Source organism: Uranotaenia lowii, chromosome 1, assembly GCF_029784155.1.
Source record: "Uranotaenia lowii strain MFRU-FL chromosome 1, ASM2978415v1, whole genome shotgun sequence".
Lineage (NCBI taxonomy): Eukaryota > Metazoa > Arthropoda > Insecta > Diptera > Culicidae > Uranotaenia > Uranotaenia lowii.
This window is the reverse complement of record NC_073691.1, coordinates 121,572,348-121,589,548: the sequence shown is the minus strand read 5'-3', so window position 1 is coordinate 121,589,548 and position 17,201 is coordinate 121,572,348. Positions and strand designations below refer to the sequence as shown.

The 17,201-nt window shown below is 34.0% G+C and overlaps 1 long non-coding RNA gene across 1 annotated transcript; it reads left to right on the top strand.

Moving 5' to 3' along the window:
- Window positions 1-559: 559 nt before the first annotated feature.
- On the top strand, window positions 560-3,544 carry LOC129739536 (uncharacterized). Its single transcript, XR_008735890.1, has 3 exons — window positions 560-835; window positions 1,041-1,171; window positions 3,361-3,544. It is a non-coding gene; the product is annotated as an uncharacterized LOC129739536 (long non-coding RNA).
- Window positions 3,545-17,201: the final 13,657 nt, after the last annotated feature.

Genomic DNA, 17,201 nt, shown 5'->3' with positions numbered 1-17,201 from the left:
TCTGGAACGGGCCGGAATGTTCGAAAAACATCTCCCACCGGGCGTGGATGAATGGATCCCCCTCTCGTTAACGGATTGCAAATTATTAATTATGGCATTGGCCATCCGCAGCGCTCGTTGGAACTTCTCTACCGGGTGATTTGGCTGCTTTTAGTAACCAAACAAAACATTATATTGCAAACAATTTTAGTGCAAACAAAACATTATAATAAGCTATAATTTATAAGTGTAACGTAAAAGAAATGGAATAAATATTCTGACAAATCTTTTTCCCAAATTCTTTCAACAATATCAATTAATTTTACAAATCACGCAAAACTGCACTTACGATTAAAAAACAACCATTTTCTAATTGCTATGGTATCTTTCTTACGGTTAAAAAATAACCATATTTCAACTTCTCCCCGAAAAGTCATTTTATGAGTTCTCATGGAAAACTCATAAAATGGCATTTCCTGGGAAAAGGTCAAAAATGGTTATTTTTGAATCGTAAATGGATTAATAATTTCTAGCGTGCAAATCGTGCGCTCGACAGTGACGGTGATAAAGTTGTTCAATGGGCCCCCGGTGATTGTTTCTTCCGTTTTTTCGAGACGGCAGTCAAGTTGCGTTACTGTTATCGATATAAGGACAATTGTGCACAGTTAGAATCTTTCCAAAATCGAATGGGTCCCAAACTTGAACAAGTTCCGAACTGCGACAGGTTAAAAGCACCACCGGCTGCGTCTACATCAAACGTTATGATGGATCATTTGAGGAAAGTATCAACATTGGAATATGACGATCCGAATGATCAGCTCCCGGTTGAACCAAATTTTTTGCCGAAATAATCCAGGTTAGTAATTTAATTCAATATCCGGTCCCTGCAAACTCGTAGCGATGCTAGCAGTCCAGCGGTGATTGTTAGTCACGTGACGGGAACGGGGTTTCTGGAATGACTGAACCAAGTGATCCGTACTGCATTCTCTCTACTTGTTTAATGGCATTTAATATTTCGATACATAATTTCAACATAGTTTAAATATTATGTTTTCTTTCAGGCTCTAAATATTCCTTCAATCAAAGTGGTTGGATTGAAAAGTGATTTTAAATATGTCGACTTAAGATTCCGCATCACTGACGGAAATAACATGAAAGCAGCTGATGTCAAAACGAAAGTGTCACAATAAGCGTAAGTTTAAGTTTATTACTACTTACTTAGTAGTAACCCCTAAATACAAACTTTTCGAGCACTATCCGAACTGCAAGGTGGAAAATTTAGCATGAAAATCAACAGCAGTGTTCAATATTCAATTGGTTCCTGCGTGATAAAGCAATCAAACCCTTTCATCGTATTTAGTATGTGGTCGTTACTTAACTTACTTTTTTCTGGGATTTTTTCAATTTTTCCCTACCATTACGACAAAGGTGAAGGCTGGATAAGTGAAAAATACTATCATCCTTTTATTAGACCTGCATTGAATCTATTAATAATAAAATGTTAAAAGAAAAGTTTTTTTACCAAATGAATATGATGTTAGATAATACTTCTGTTTTTTTGTTGCTTAGATAATGCCTTAAAGATATCAAATTATCACAAATGTGGAAGTCTGGGAAGAAATCGCGCAAAAATTTGATTGCTTCAATCATATGTAATTAATTTCATATTAAACCTTATTTTGTAAACGATATCAAAACTCAGTCCTAACTAATAATCGACATAAATTTACATAAAATAATGCTTAAAATAAAAAAAATACAAATATTATTCCAATTTAATAATTGTTTGACCTAACAAATAGATCAATGAATAGACCTAACATTTTTAACATCGCGTATACATAAATTTGCACACTTCTACACAACGTCGTCACATTTAAACGTCAAATAAAAAAAAATGTCTCCGCGTCGTGATCGGTCGTCGGTTATCTGTCGTGCCCGTGCATGTAGATCTTGTATTTCAGTTTTTACAAAAAAAAAAAAAAATATTTAACTTGTGAAGGTTTGTAGTGGATTTATTCTCACTTTAATTCAAAATCTGTGAGTTCAGATTTTTAATTCAACAGCTGCTGGCAGTATTCACGGATAAAATGAGGAATAAAACTACTTCCGGAAATATGAAAACTTTCTTGGATAGAGCAATGGTCAAAATCTTTGGTAATTGATAAGTTGGCGTCTAAATTCGTTTTTTATTTGATTTGTGGTCCTGACGTTTTTTCTAATCTTTTTTCAGCTATTTTAGCGATTTTCCCTGAATTCACATTCGCCGCAGAGGAGGCTTCAAGAAGACTTTCCGGAATTTCACCTTTTGCACCTCCTAATTAAGCTTATGCAAAAACCAAGCGACGTTTCATGCAAAGACTTCACCGCAAATGATGATGAAATGTGATATTTTGTTTCCAGGATTTTCTATAACTGGTGAAGATCCGCAAGACCTAGAGGGAGGCTTTTCCACTAAAAGCCAGCCGTCCTAAAATTCGCTGGCGGTTGCTCCGGAGATGTAATCTTCATAGGCAAAATTTCTAGCCAGGTGGAGATAAAGCTGGAAATGTTCGGACATTTTTTCGATTTCTGCGAATCTATTCTCACCTACAAACCGATCAATTGAATGGGATCAACGGTGTGAATGTGATTGCGAGTTTATAAGAAAAGTGTAAATCTCGTTCCACTACCTACATGCTGAACGAAAATTGCGAAATGGCTACTAGTGAAAAATTAAAACAAAATAAGCTTTGGTGCTAATAATTTTTCAATAAGTTAGAGAAAAATGTGAACTATAAACGACAACTGAAAATGAAATATTTTGGGTTGGTTTTTCTTCATTATGGGTTAACGACCTAGTAGACTAAATAGGAGAAAAAAAGGAATTCGCATGAGTTAATCGACACCTTTATTTGTAGAACTATCTTAATCTCTGAGGTTTTTTTTCTTGTGATTTTCATTCTACGGGATGATTCACCCCTAAGAAAAATCTCTGAGCGGGAACATTACCTTTTGTTAGATGTTCTTATTATCATTCCCTTACAAATTTTTTACAAAATCCTTAAAGGCACATTCAGATAACCAGCAAGAGCTTTTAAATAAAATTCGATAAAAAAAACATGTCGTTTGAGCTTACATTCAACGCAGCTTTGAATTTTCCAAGCGACGATGTAATTTGGAAACAAAACTAAAATTTATGTCTTATGCAATGATCAAAAAATTTGCATCGTTATGGATGCTAAATCAAACGATTCAGTTTCTGCTGAATTCTAGTTATGCAACAAAATAATCAATCATAACTGAATTAACACATACTTATGCATTCATCTAGAATTTATTCCATCTAAAAAGTTTAATAACTATTAACACTTTATTCTTACATTTGTTTCATTAACACAGATGGATTGCGACGTTTATGTATCAAGTTTGATCCGAAATCGAGTCTTAACGTCCTACATTGAAGAAAACATGTTGGTGTGCAATTGTTTGTTAATTATAAGTACCATTAAGTTATCGTGAAAATTCTTTTATTCGTTATTAGATGGAATACAGTAAAAAAAAAGATTTGTCAAATAAACTGCAATTATACTACATATTTATTCAACAGAGATACATGTTTTCATTATTTCTCTGAAAAAAACCCCTTAAATATCTTTTTGAAAATTTACGTCTGCTGAAATTAAAGGGGATATGGCTTTCTGTCAAAGATAATCTAATTTTAGATTAACTGCGATGTTTTTATTTTGTGCATCCATTGTGACATAAATTTACGTCTTTTTCGCTAAGAATTTATATCTTCGTAAAATTATGGCTCCAAGCGTTTGTGTCCTTCTGCGTTGTAAATTTATGTCAAAAGTGATGCTTCAATTTTGTGCATCCAATTTGACATAAATTTACACCAAAAAATTAATAGTGTGTGTAGCAAAGCACACCGGGTCAGCTAGTTCATTATAAAATTTGAGAAAAGTCCGGTCCGGTCCGGTTGCCTGGATTTTATTAAGGAAGTCCGGATTTGGCCCTGGTTTATTCTTATTCATATTTTCAAATCTAACTGAAAAAAACAAATTCTGTTGTAAAAATGTTTTATTCATGCGCCTTAAACGAAATTTTTCGAGCAAGATTCATAAAAAATTATCATGGAAGGTTTTTTGATAGCCAGAAACACGATTTTAAATCTGCTGATAAAACTTTTATGGATTTTTTAAAATTTCTATTCTTAATTTTCGACGAGTTTTGAGAGTTCCTAGGTTTTTACCCAATTTGCCCGAATGTTGCCCGGATTTTGGTCAAACATTTTTAAATCAAATGTCCGAATTTTGGCAGGTTTTTAGATAAAATAGCCAGGGTTGCCCGGCCCGAATACGTGCTGAAAAAAGTCTGGCAACCTTAGTCTAATCTAATATATAAAGATGAGTTGGACTATATATGTTTGTTTGTTTGTATGCACCTTATACAAATCCACACCGCTTAACCGATCAGCCTGAAATTTGGTACAGTTATGTGTTTGGACCATGGTAAGGTTTTAGTAATAGTTTTGAGCCCCTCCCACTTAAGAAAAGGGACCCTCCCATACAACTTTCGTTTTTTCTCCCACGAATCAAAAGTCATGGCACCCATTTTGTCGACCAATTTTCGTTTCCTTTGGCGGGGTTGTTTTCACCATCACCATGGGCTGGGCATTAGAAACGACCAACCAGAGTTCACGTGTACTGGATAGCAAATCGAAGCTTGCTGAGCATTAAAAATTTGAAAGGGATAATTTTGGCGGGTGTTTTTTGTCCTACTGTTCAAAGCACGTGGTACCGGTGCGAGGTATTTGATTGCAATAATGAGCCTTCATTTAGGATAAAAAAACTACTGGCCTTTTAAAAATATATTGATAAGAACAGTGGTTAAGGATCTACTAGAATATTTATGAAATGTGTAAAGTATGGATACATTAATTCATGTTCATTATGAATTGACTTCTTCAGTTGAATAACTATTTGGACTGAAAACTAATGTTCCAGCTTTAAGGAACCAACCATTTTCATATTTTCGGAACTCCCCATAGGGAAAAAATTAATAAAACTGAGGGTTGTAAGTTCAAAGCTGCGATCTCAGCACTTTGATTGCCGTGTAGGAATTCAATTTACAATAGGAATTAGACAATTAAATGTTCATTTTATTCAAAAAGTTTAAACCAAATCCAACACACGAGACTTTTAGTAATATAATCAGGGGTTTTTAGTTTTGTACAATTCAATTTCATTTGTCAATTTTTAAATTTTAAGCTATTATTGATCATCGATATGTTCAATTATACCATCCAATTATAAGAAAACTAAAAAAGCACAATGAAAACATGCAGAGGAAGTCTTTTATGAGGTTTCAGCGGAAATCTATTAAGAAATGTCTAAGTACAAATTAAAACATAAATAGGTATTCCATTCCACGGGGAAATTTTAAAAAGGGATCGTTGAAATTTGTTAACAAGCTTAATACATTGGATTTTCACTAGATAACACTTGGAAAAGATTAAAAAAAATTATCATTTGATGATAAAAAAGGGTAATTCAATTCAAGCTTCATAAAACAATGAGGGTGTAAAATAAGGTTGCCAGAATTTTTTTTCCAGACGTATCGGGACCTGACAAATCCAGCAAATTCTATCGAAAAACCTAGCAAAATCCAAAATTTGATTTCAAAATGTTCAAATCGATATCCAAGCGATATCCGAACAAACTTGGTAAAAACTGCGGAATTATTCAGTAAAAATAACGAAAAATAAACTTGCAAAACTTTTTTTAAACAAACCACATCAGCAGATTTTAAATTGCATATCAAGCTTCCAAACACGAGTCACGACTATTTCTGAAACATGCCATTTATAACTTCTTTTTTCTCAGTTTAAGTTACGTTTTAAAAATGTTATGAATAAATTCGGGCAAAATCTGGGCTTTTTGCAACAAAATCCAGGAAACCGGGCCGGACCAGACTTACCTAAATTTTGAGTCAAATGTTCTAGCGAATCCAGATAAATCCGGGCAACCTTAGGTTGAAATGTTTTTCGTTATAGAATGGATTAACATTCAAAGGAAATTAGCTCAAATTTCTATTAGCAAACCTAAAAACTATTAGTTTTTAATAATATGAAAACAATAAACTTTGCTAATAATCCCAATTAAAACTTTAAGAAGACTAACAAATCTTACAAAGCTAACATGGTTAAACATGGTCCAATTTGTTATGATGATGAACAAAAAGCTTTCAAAATTTCAAAAAGTCAAACGACTCATTTTGATTTATATTTTATGTGAACCCGAGTAAGGCCGGGTAAAATCAGCTAGTCTTAATATATAAAGATGAATTGGATTATATATGTTTGTTTGTATGCACCTTATACAAATCCACACCGCTTAACCGATCAGCGTAAAATTTGGTACAGAGGTGTAGTTGGACCAGGGTAAGGTTTTAGTAATAGTTTTGAGCCCCTCCCACCTAAGAAAAGGGACCCTCCCATACAACTTTCGTTTTTTCTTCCACGAACCAAAAGTCATGGCACCATTTTGTCGACCGATTTTCGTTTCCTTTGCGGGGTTGTTTTCACCAACCCCATGGGCTGGGCGTTAGAAACGACCATCCAGAGTACACGTGTACTGGAAAGCAAATCAAAGCTTGCTGAGCGTTAAAGATTTGAAAGGGGAAATTTTGGCGGGTGTTTTTTGTACCTTCTACTGCTGAAAGCACGTGGTACCGGTAGATACGAGAATTTTGGATGCAATAATGAGCTAACATTTCGGATTGAAAAATACAACTGACCTGTAAAGTATGTATTGACTTGAATTGTAGTGGTTTTCAAAGTACTCCCTACCACTGCTGCAGGGCTTCGGAGTCTATAAGAATATACAGTGTGTGAAGTATGGATGCAGTGATTTATCTTCATTATGAATTTGGATTGAGTGCTGAAAACATATTAAGTAATTTTCTTAAAATCAAGCTTTTAAGAACCAACCATTTTCGTATTTTTAGAATTCCTCATAGAGAAAGATAAAATAATTAAATTCAGAGTTATAAGTTGAGAGCTGTGATGTCAACGCTTTGAAAGCCGTCTCAAAAATTTAACGTGCATTATCTGAAAAAACCAAATCCAACGCAAGAAACTTTATTTGAAATTAAGTATGAGGTTTTAAGTTTTATACAATTCAATTTAATCGGTCAATCTATGACTTTTGTAAAAATGTTGATCATCAATGTGTTCAATTTTACCATCCAATTATGCGAAAACTTAAACCGTTAAGTACTGCGAATTCAATCAAATTATTTCCAAGAATTTTTACTTTATCACTCTTCACAATAATTAATGAGATTTTTTTCCAAGAATGTAAAAATTAAAAAAATCTTTTGTTATAACATCATAAAATGGGCGATTTGGGTTCCGAGATAATTTCTTTTAGATCACTCCAAAAAACTATTAGTGGAACTTGGAACATTTAAGAAAAACTAATCATAAAACAGTGTGTAAAAAACAACGAAAAGTACACATCCATTTGGAAACATGCAAAAAGGAATCTTCAACAAGTTTAAAAAAACCAAATACAAACACATACAGGATCTCAATGAAACTTAATGTTTCCTCGAAGAGATTCCTTTTACTTAATTCTAAGTGTACATCTTTCGAGTATATGATGGCTAGCATCTCACAAATGCTTAAACCACTAAACCACAAAAGTTTACTGTGTATGCCGTGACTGGGATTCGAACTCATGGCCGTTGGCTTGGAAGACTTGAAGGCCACGAGCTGCGGCAAGTTTCGGAAGCCTTCTTAGAATTTTTTGGACAAATTAAACTTGAATATAGCATACGGGGGAGCATTTGGCATATAGCGTCCGAAGAGATCATCTCCAAAAGAGATTTTATTAGATGGGGGGTTAAGGGGGGGGTAGGGTCTAACACTTTCAAAAAATCGATTTTTTTATTTTTTTATTTTCTTATTGTAAAACATTCCAAGAATGTTGTGTCAAATTTTCAAGTCAATTGAAGCAAAACTGTAGAAGTTATAGGCCTTTATCTCCTCCTATCTTATACTGCAAGAAAGCAAGAGCAGAAACTTCAAACGCGTTTTTCTCGAAAGCACGTTTTTAAAGTCCGTGGACATCGTCATTTGAAAACTACTTATCCGATTCTTTTCAAATTTGGAACATATTTTGTACATATAAAATACCAGACCCCAACGTTTTTCTTTTTTGATTTTTTTACTTTGGGGAGATTTTACAGGTGAAAAATGGCGGATTTTTAAGTGAAAAATCGTAGTTTTTACTTCAAACAGCCACAAAAATTTCATAAAAATATTTTTAAGTTAAATAAAAACGTTGGGGTCCAGAAAAACATCTATTGAAAATATTTTGCTTTGATTTTTTGACTTCAGATGATTCTGTGCTGAGATACAGTGTCCACCGCAAATCCTGTTTTCTAAAAGGCATCCTCGAAAGTGCTCCGTCACCGGCTCATTTTTCAATATTTTTCTACAAAAAAAATACTAAATGTTCTTTTAACAATGCTTTGTATAATGCAAAAAAATTGAATACATTTGTTTGAACCACAGCTCTAGAAAAAAATCGTGAAAATGGTGTTTTTTTATACCCGTTAGACCCTACCCCCCCCTTAAGAAAAGAAAGATAAAAATATAATTTAATCATTTGAAGAAGAAAAATAAGAAGGCCAAAGCTATTCAAGCATCCTTCAAGAAAGGGTGGGTATAAAATGTTTTTCGTGATGAAATAAAAAAGTATCATGGTAAATTATTTTTAAAATCTATGAATTCGAACCTCATTTTTTTTTCCTGTTGGGGAGAGAGTCTACTGCGACCATTAAGTTGATCTATTGTGGTATTACCCCGCGTTACTATTTTTACTTTGCTATGCTACTTGACACCCCTGCACTATTGGTTGAAGTTGCAGTTGTTTACCGGTAGCACTACGAGCACACACATATCAAGGTAGGATCTCCAAGTGCAATCTAAGTTCCCTTGAAAAGATCCATCCACATGCATGTGCTGCATTATTGAGGCGTACAATTCCAAGGTATACACGGCTAGCGTTTCACTTATGCTATAACCGCCAACCTTCATCATACTATGTGTGCCAGGTTATGTCACGACCGGATTCGATCTCATGAACGTTGGCTTAGAAGACAAGTATGCTATCCTCTAGGCCACGATCTGCTGGCTACGAACCTCATAACTATAAGTATTTCAAAAATATGAAAAAGGGAAACACAGTAAATAATCTCATTCAAAACATGAAAAACACTAACAAAACTTTCAAAGCTTACATACATGGCACAACATGGGTAAAAAATTTTCATAATAAATATATAAAACATATTGAATACAAAGCTACCAAAATTTCGTAAAGTCAAACGACTCATTTTGATTTATATTTTATGCAAACCCGAGCAAGGCCGGGTAAATCAGCTAGTTACTTTATAAACATGAGCGGACATTGTATATGTGTGTTGAAGCAATTTTTCTGTTAATACCTGTAACAGCTTTTGAGAAAATGAACTATACAGGGTGTGTGCTCCAACTTTGGACCTAGAGCCTACTTTAGCCCTAGAATGCCGATAATTGTAAATTATTTATTTTGCCAGCATAGGATAAAAATGCTTCTTTTCACACAATTCTTATTCGTTCTGAATCCTACTATACCGTGTTTTACCATATAAAGTTTTTGAGCAAGTTTAATAAAAATAATCATGTAAGGTTTTTTGGCAGCCAAAAATACGGTTCAAAATCTATCGATGAGTTTTGATGAAAAAAAGCTTTTTTTCATTTTTTTTTCTTGAGGAATTTCTGAGTTTTGATAAAATTGAGTTTTGACAAAATTGCCCGGGGGGGGGGATCAAAGTAATCATTGCCGAGAAATGACGCAAAATTTTCAAGCTCCTCATTTTTTTTCGAAAATTTGTTGTTTTGTTTCAAAAGTATTGAAGAATGTTGATGAATGGATATTTCAATCCATTCGGGTTTGACAATTGTGGACGGATCTGCAAGGGACGGGTAGATCCAAGCTTTCCGACAAGGATGTGAACTTGTGGTTTTGCATAGAAGTGGAATCCAGGTTCTCTGCGAAGCAGATCTGAACTTTACAGTCAAATCAAAAGCTAAGTATAATTTTCCATTATTTGTTTTAACTTCCATCAAAATCATTCATTAGCTGTTTTTATTTAAATTTTAATGTTTTTTTTCTTGAGCGTCATTATTTTTTCCATCGTCAACAGACATATTTTTTAATGAACACTTTTTAAATAATTTTTAATATATTTTATTGCAGAACTCAAAGCAGAAAATTAAACAAGTTTTCAATTTTAGCTATGTGTATCATTTGATCTGAATGTTTTGTCTGAATCAACTGAAGTGTCTTACAAGAGACATCAAAAGAAATAAGAAGCAGAAGAATTACAAAAACTATGGCTGCAATTGGTAAGACCCAACCATTTTTAAACATAATATTTATTTGTTCAATGATCACAAAATATTCTAAAAGTGATAAATTTTATTCAAGAATCAATTTGAAATTTTTCTTTAATAGATTTTTATTTTAAATAATTTACTGTGGAATTCAATAAGATCAATTTGAGTAAGTAAAAAATTTAAAGATTCTTCAAATGTATTAAAGTTTAGAATTTGAATAAGCTACTTGGGTCGAATTCAACTAAATACTAACGTCTTTACTGAATTGGCCTAAAAATGCTTTTTAGACTACAAACATCATTTTTATGTTTTGATATTAATAGCAATCAAGATAATGACATATGATATTCACCTTACTTTCACAACCCTGTTTCATGTAGGACTATTTTGATTGAATTAAAAATATTTAAAATTCGATGTACTAAAAATTGAATTGAAAAATTAGTTTAAAAAATGTGTCATCTAGTTAAATTCAGAGCTATGTATCAAAATTTTACAGCAAATCATTTTGAATTGCTGTACTTTTTTTAAGAGATGATTTTGTTGATATATTTTTTTTTAAATAAATCGCATTAAACATTTTTTTTTTAAATTTATTATTCACTCATTCATCACCGCTAAACTTGTTGCAATTCAGGATAGATTTTTTTCATAAAGATATAAACAAATTAAAGAGAAGGTAAATCGTTGACTTGATATCTCATTGGATATTACGGTTAGACTATAGGCTTATTTTTTACAAATTTATGTTGGAGAAAAATACTAGGAATGTTCATGAAAATAGGCACTTATTGATAGTAGTTATTTTTTTTGTCATCATTACACTAAACAACCTCATGCCCCCGTATTAACTGAATGCGTCGAATATGAGCCAATAGGAGTAAGGAAAATAATTTTAATGGTTCACCGCAACACTTGTCAAAAGTGTCTCCCAATTAATTCCTTTTACCCAGTCCCAACCAAAATTAATTTTTTTTTTTTTACTTTATTTAGCTTTTTTTAACCGTATAAGTTCGTAAACTGTTGTCGGCTACTCAGTTTATATAAAGCAATCAATGCGTGTGTGTACTTAAGGCTTAGTTTTATCTTTAATAACTAAAGCTTATTACTACTACTCATAGGAAGGATAGTCTAGAAACGGGTAAAGGAAAGGGTAAAGGAAGGGGCAGAGGAAAGGAAAATGGAAACGGAGGATAGGAAAGGCGGTATTTTAAATATCCCACATCAGGTTGTGCGTAGCTAGGAAACCATTTCCTGTTTCCAATCTCCCAAGAGTCCATATTTTGGCAAGATTTACCGCGCTTGCATTCGCGTTGCTTCGGTGGATAACTAGTTTCTTGGGAGGGCTAGGCGTTTTAAATTTGCTTAGGTTTCGGCAAAGCCTGGTAACTCCATACCCCCCGACTAGTCATACCAGCTATGTACAGTAAGGTTTCATCAAGGTGGGTAGGTGTTACTAGGCTGATTTTCATTAAACAGATACCTTTTGAGTTTGAATTTGAAAAGCGGAAGGCAAACTATGTTCTTTATATCAGGAGGTAGAGTGTTGAACAAATTTAGGGCTTTATTTAAAAAGCTATTAGAAGCTATTGTTGTTCTTCTTCTAGTGATATAGAAATTGGAATTTGCATTACTCCTTGTATTATAAGAGTGAATTTCTGATATAAAAGTCGGTGTTATATTTGTTTTGATCATATTATTAAGGATTTTATAAATCAGGATACAATTTTCAAATTTATTTAAAATGTACAATGGAAGCACATTTTCAGAGTAAAGTTGATTCGTCGGAAAAAGAATTGGAAGTTTCTTCACAATTTTTAACGCTCGATTCTGCAAAGTAACAAGAGGTTTGAGATGAACAGAAGCCGCACATCCCCATATGCTATTCATATAGGCAAGGTGCGGGTGTATGTAAGCGTAGTACACTTTCCAAGCTATGTTTTCAGAAATTAAACATCTAATCTTCTTGAGTGCGAAAATAAACGAGGTAACTTTAGAGATTATTTGACTGATATGTTCATTCCATCTAAGGTTTTCATCAATCAGTAATCCAAGGTATTTAACTTTAGAAACTTGTTCTATCGTTATTTCATTTATACAAATCGGAACTCTTTGAGATTGTTTTTGTAAGTTGAAAAGAATGTAGTTTGTTTTTTGTAAATTCAAAGCCATATGGTTTTGGTGAAAAAAAGTTATCAAGATATTTATGTCATGCAAAATGAATTCTTTCAGCATGTTGATGTTGTCCACTATGTACAACAGAGTTGCATCATCCGCAAACAGCTGTAGTTTACCTTTCAGAGGTTTATCAAAAATGTCATTTATGTACATAATGAACAACAAGGGTCCCAAGATAGAACCTTGTGGTATACCGTATTTAATTTGTTTTCTGCTACTTTTATTGGAGTTTATTATCACAATTTGTTGTCTGTTAATTAAATAAGATTCAATTAGTTTTCTGGCATTTCCTGAGAAGCCAAAGCATTTTAGCTTTTTTACTAGAATCGGATGACTCACACAATCAAAAGCTTTTCGAATATCAATGAAAACGCATGCAACAGTCTTTTTTTCATCAAGACTTTCCGAGATTTTACTAATTAGGCTTGCACATGCACTTAGTGTGTTTGATTTGGGAACAAAACCAAATTGATTTGCATTAATTAGATTATGTTGTGTACAATGCTGTTCTATTTGATTGAACAAAAGTCTTTCGAAAGGTTTAGAAAGAGCGTTAAGAACAGAAATGGGTCTGTAATTAGTAACGTTTGTTTTATCACCACTTTTAAAAACCGGAACAACTTTGGCACATTTCAGAACTTCTGGAAATGAATTTGAACTTATGCTCTGATTAACAAGTTCTGTATATTTATCAATATATTTGCATTTATAGTTCTTTAGAAATTTCGTTGATATGCCATCGATACCAGTAGCAGAGTTGTTCTTGAGATTATCAATTATGTTGGATAAATAGGCTTGTGAAGTGGTTCGGAAAGAGAACTCGATTTCTGGAATATGAAAATCGATAACAGGTTCTAACCAATCAGTCATAATGGTGTCACTCACGTTAATGAAGAAATTGTTAAAAAGTTCAGCAATAGCCGTTTCATCAGTTGATAAGACACCATCTACATTAATAGTAAAAGAGGAGTTGTGGCATGATTGCTTGTTGAAAATAATGTGATTGATGTTGTTCCACATTTTTTTGGGATTTTGTAAGCTATTCATAATCATGTTGTCAAAATATTGCTTCTTCAGAAATTTGGATTTATTTCTTATATCATTCCTTATTTTTTTGTATTCTGAATCAAATATAGGATTTTGTCTAGAGGCGTGGTACAGTTTTCGTTTTTTTGCTATTAGATTTAATATTTCAGCGTTGATGTAAGGTTTTTTAATTTTTTGTGATTTTAGAATCGGTAAGGTTTTTGTGTTTTCGAGTATAACTTTATTATAGTGTTGTACAAATTCATGAAAATTTGTAACATGATCAACATTGAGAGTATTCTCTTGAATCTGATTATACTGTAAAACAGTTTTGGATGTCTGTCTAGATTGAGGCATAGAATTGCTTTTAACCGAAAGCACTATAGTTTTGTGATCAGATAGATCTGGGTCACTTTCTAGTAGCGTAAAATTAAAGCTCCGGTCATTTAAATCAGTGATTACATGATCGATTAAAGTTGCCACACTATTTGAAAGCCTTGTGGCATAATTAATGTCAATACGATTTAAAATAACATAACCATTTCCTTCAATAGAACTGCGATATGAAATTGATAAGCTATCTTTTTTATTCAGTAGATTTATATTGAAATCACCAAACACAATAGTTTTAGGATACTTTGCAAGAAGTGTATCGTAATGAACCATGAAATTATTAAAATTTCTTCCTGGGTTGTAAACAGCAGAAACATTAAACGCGTGTTCTGGTAAAGCTACCAATAAAAAATCTGATTCATCCCTGTGTTCATTATAAAGGGCATGAGAGGACACATTCTCATTGATAAAAATTGATACACCTCCCCCACGAGTTTCAGGTCTAGTGCAGTGGTATGAATCATAGCCACTGATGTCAAATAGTTCGTTTTTGTATAACCATGTCTCCACGAAAACGATGATATCGATCTTCTTACGCAGTGAAATCAACATGCATTCGAAGTTGTCCAGTTTATGTCTACAACTTCGAATATTCATATAAAGAATATTAAGGGCATTTGGTAGGATATTACTTACGTTGCTGCCGTACGTAACAATTTCGCTGGCTATTTGTTCTAGATCAGCCATGATCTGTATGAACTAGATGTTTTGGGATGTGTTCAGAATAGAAGAATGTTTTGAAATGTACGACAACAGCAGCAGCAGCAGCAACAATAGAACCAGCGAGAGTAGTAGCGTTTGATTTTTGGGATAGTGGATGGAGGATTAGATAGGAAGAGAGAGTTTTGGGGGATTTTGTTTTGGTTTGGATTTTTCTGTTTGTTGAGTAGTAGTAGTTGAGTGTATGAGAAGTGAGAAGGAGTGTTTTACTGTGAGTTTGATAACTGTAGTGAGTGTGGTATATCACCAAGTGCTTGGATTTCGATGGGAGTAATTTCATGACGATGTTTAAGAAAAAAACGACCTCTCTTGTACCAAACCTTGTGAGCGGGTGAGAAGCTTCTCAGGGACCGATGGATTTCCTGGTATGTAGGGGTCCAGCGATGGTTCACAAAAATCCTTCGGCGACACTTGTCGTTGAATATATTAACCTTCCGTGCAGCGTCGATAAAAGTTTCCTTCTCCGTTAGATTATGAAAACGAACCAATATTGGGGCGATTCCATTGCAGTTTCTTCCTTTCATCCGGGTACAAAGCGAGATATGCTCAGTATCTAGCGGCAGACGATATTTTTCAGCGATTTCGATGATAAGGCCTACGGTATTCTCTTGTCCACTGGCATGTACTACGTTGGAGATGATGATGTCTCGGTCGATGTTCATCTGCTCAAGTCGATTCATTTTGCGGGTGACGGCGGAGTAACTCACCTCAAGATTGGTGCTGGTTTTAAGAAGCACATCTACGTTCGTAGTATTTTTTTCAGCAGTATCATGGGTGTGTTTTGTTTGTTTCTTCAAGCTTGAAATCTGATCCGCGAATGTAGTATGGGATTGTTTCAAGTTGATCAGATCTTCGTGAAGTTCCTTCAATGCGCTTTGAATGGAAGCCGTAAAATCGGATACGGCTACCATCGAATCTTTGATTACTTCCAGTACTATTCTTCGAATTTCCTCAGCCATTGGAACGGGGGTTAATACAGGCTCTCCGTTTCGATGTTTTCTGCGGGATGGCAGTGTTGGTGAAGCCATTTGATGATCAATTGCACGTTGTAATTAACAAAAGCTGTTGAGGCATCAACTTAATTTTGTAATTTATCGTCTTTCGGCTCGTAGTTTCCACTAAACAATGATTTCAACAGGAAGACTTTCGATTCACCAGCGAATTTTTCAAAAGTTCCAGGATTTTAATGGAGTTTAACAGACTTTTAAAATAAAACTGGTCGAGCTATTAATTTGGCGTACTGATAGATCCGCACACACACTCAAGAGTGCTAGGATGCAGAGGTAACCTCGGTCCTAAAGCACAAAATAGATCTTTCATCCTTTTCTCTTTCTTCCAATCTATCTATTGATGATGATGATGATGATGATGGCCCTCCACTTTCCCCCGTACATGGGATCTTGGGCTGGATTATCTTGTAAGATATTTTGATAGTCTCCTCATGTTTGGTCGATTTTCGAGTTGTGGTTTTTTTGTGAATGTATTCCCATGTACGTCCATCATTGCCTTTTTTATCTGCTTTTTTATTTTGGTGCTCTCAATTATCAACTTTTGAACAGGGACCATCTGAGAAAAGGGATATTTCAGGGTATTAAACCCTTCCCACACACACATGAGTCCATTTCAGGGTTTTACCGCGCCCCAGATCGCGTTGCTTTTGATATTTGTCATGTGCGGCTCAGAGACGTTTGTTCAGTTGACTTCATCATCATCTGGTAATAAATTACTCACATTAAACACGTACTATAAACTAAAATTAACTTTTACAAACGCCAAACACTTAATCTTAAAACGATTGAAATTCTCTTCTCTTTTGATTTCTGTTGGTAAATTATTAAATAGTCTTATGCCTCGATAAAACAATGAATTTTGCGAAGATGCCAATAAAAATGATGCAGATCGTATTTCACAAGCAAAACGTGTTCCATAGTGATGCAGGTCCGTTCCTCTTACTATCCGTTCTTGAAGATATTCTGGTGCTATTCCGTTCACGATTTTAAAAATTAAAATCAAGGTGAGGTATGTTACTCGCTGTCTAATTGATAGCCATTGTAGAGCACTTAGCATGTTTTGAACAGGCGTCCTTCGATGGCATCTCAGGATCAACCTCATGATTTTGTTCTGAAGCCTTTGTAGCCGAGCCATTTGCTGATCATTAGCGAAACATATTATAGACGGACAGAAGTCAAAATGCGGGGATATGATTGCTTTATACAAATAAATTAGACTCCACTGTGACAAATCTTTACGTAAACGACACATTAAACCAAATTTTTTGGCAATTTTTTTCACTGAATTGTTGATGTGATCTTTGAAGTTTAATCTTTCATCTATTGTTACACCGAGATACTTTATTTCATGAACTATATCGAGACGTTCACCATCGATACAAACGTTTACTGAATCACAGTTCATATGCTTGTTAGAGACGACCAAACATTTAGTTTTAGAGACATTTAGTTTTAACATT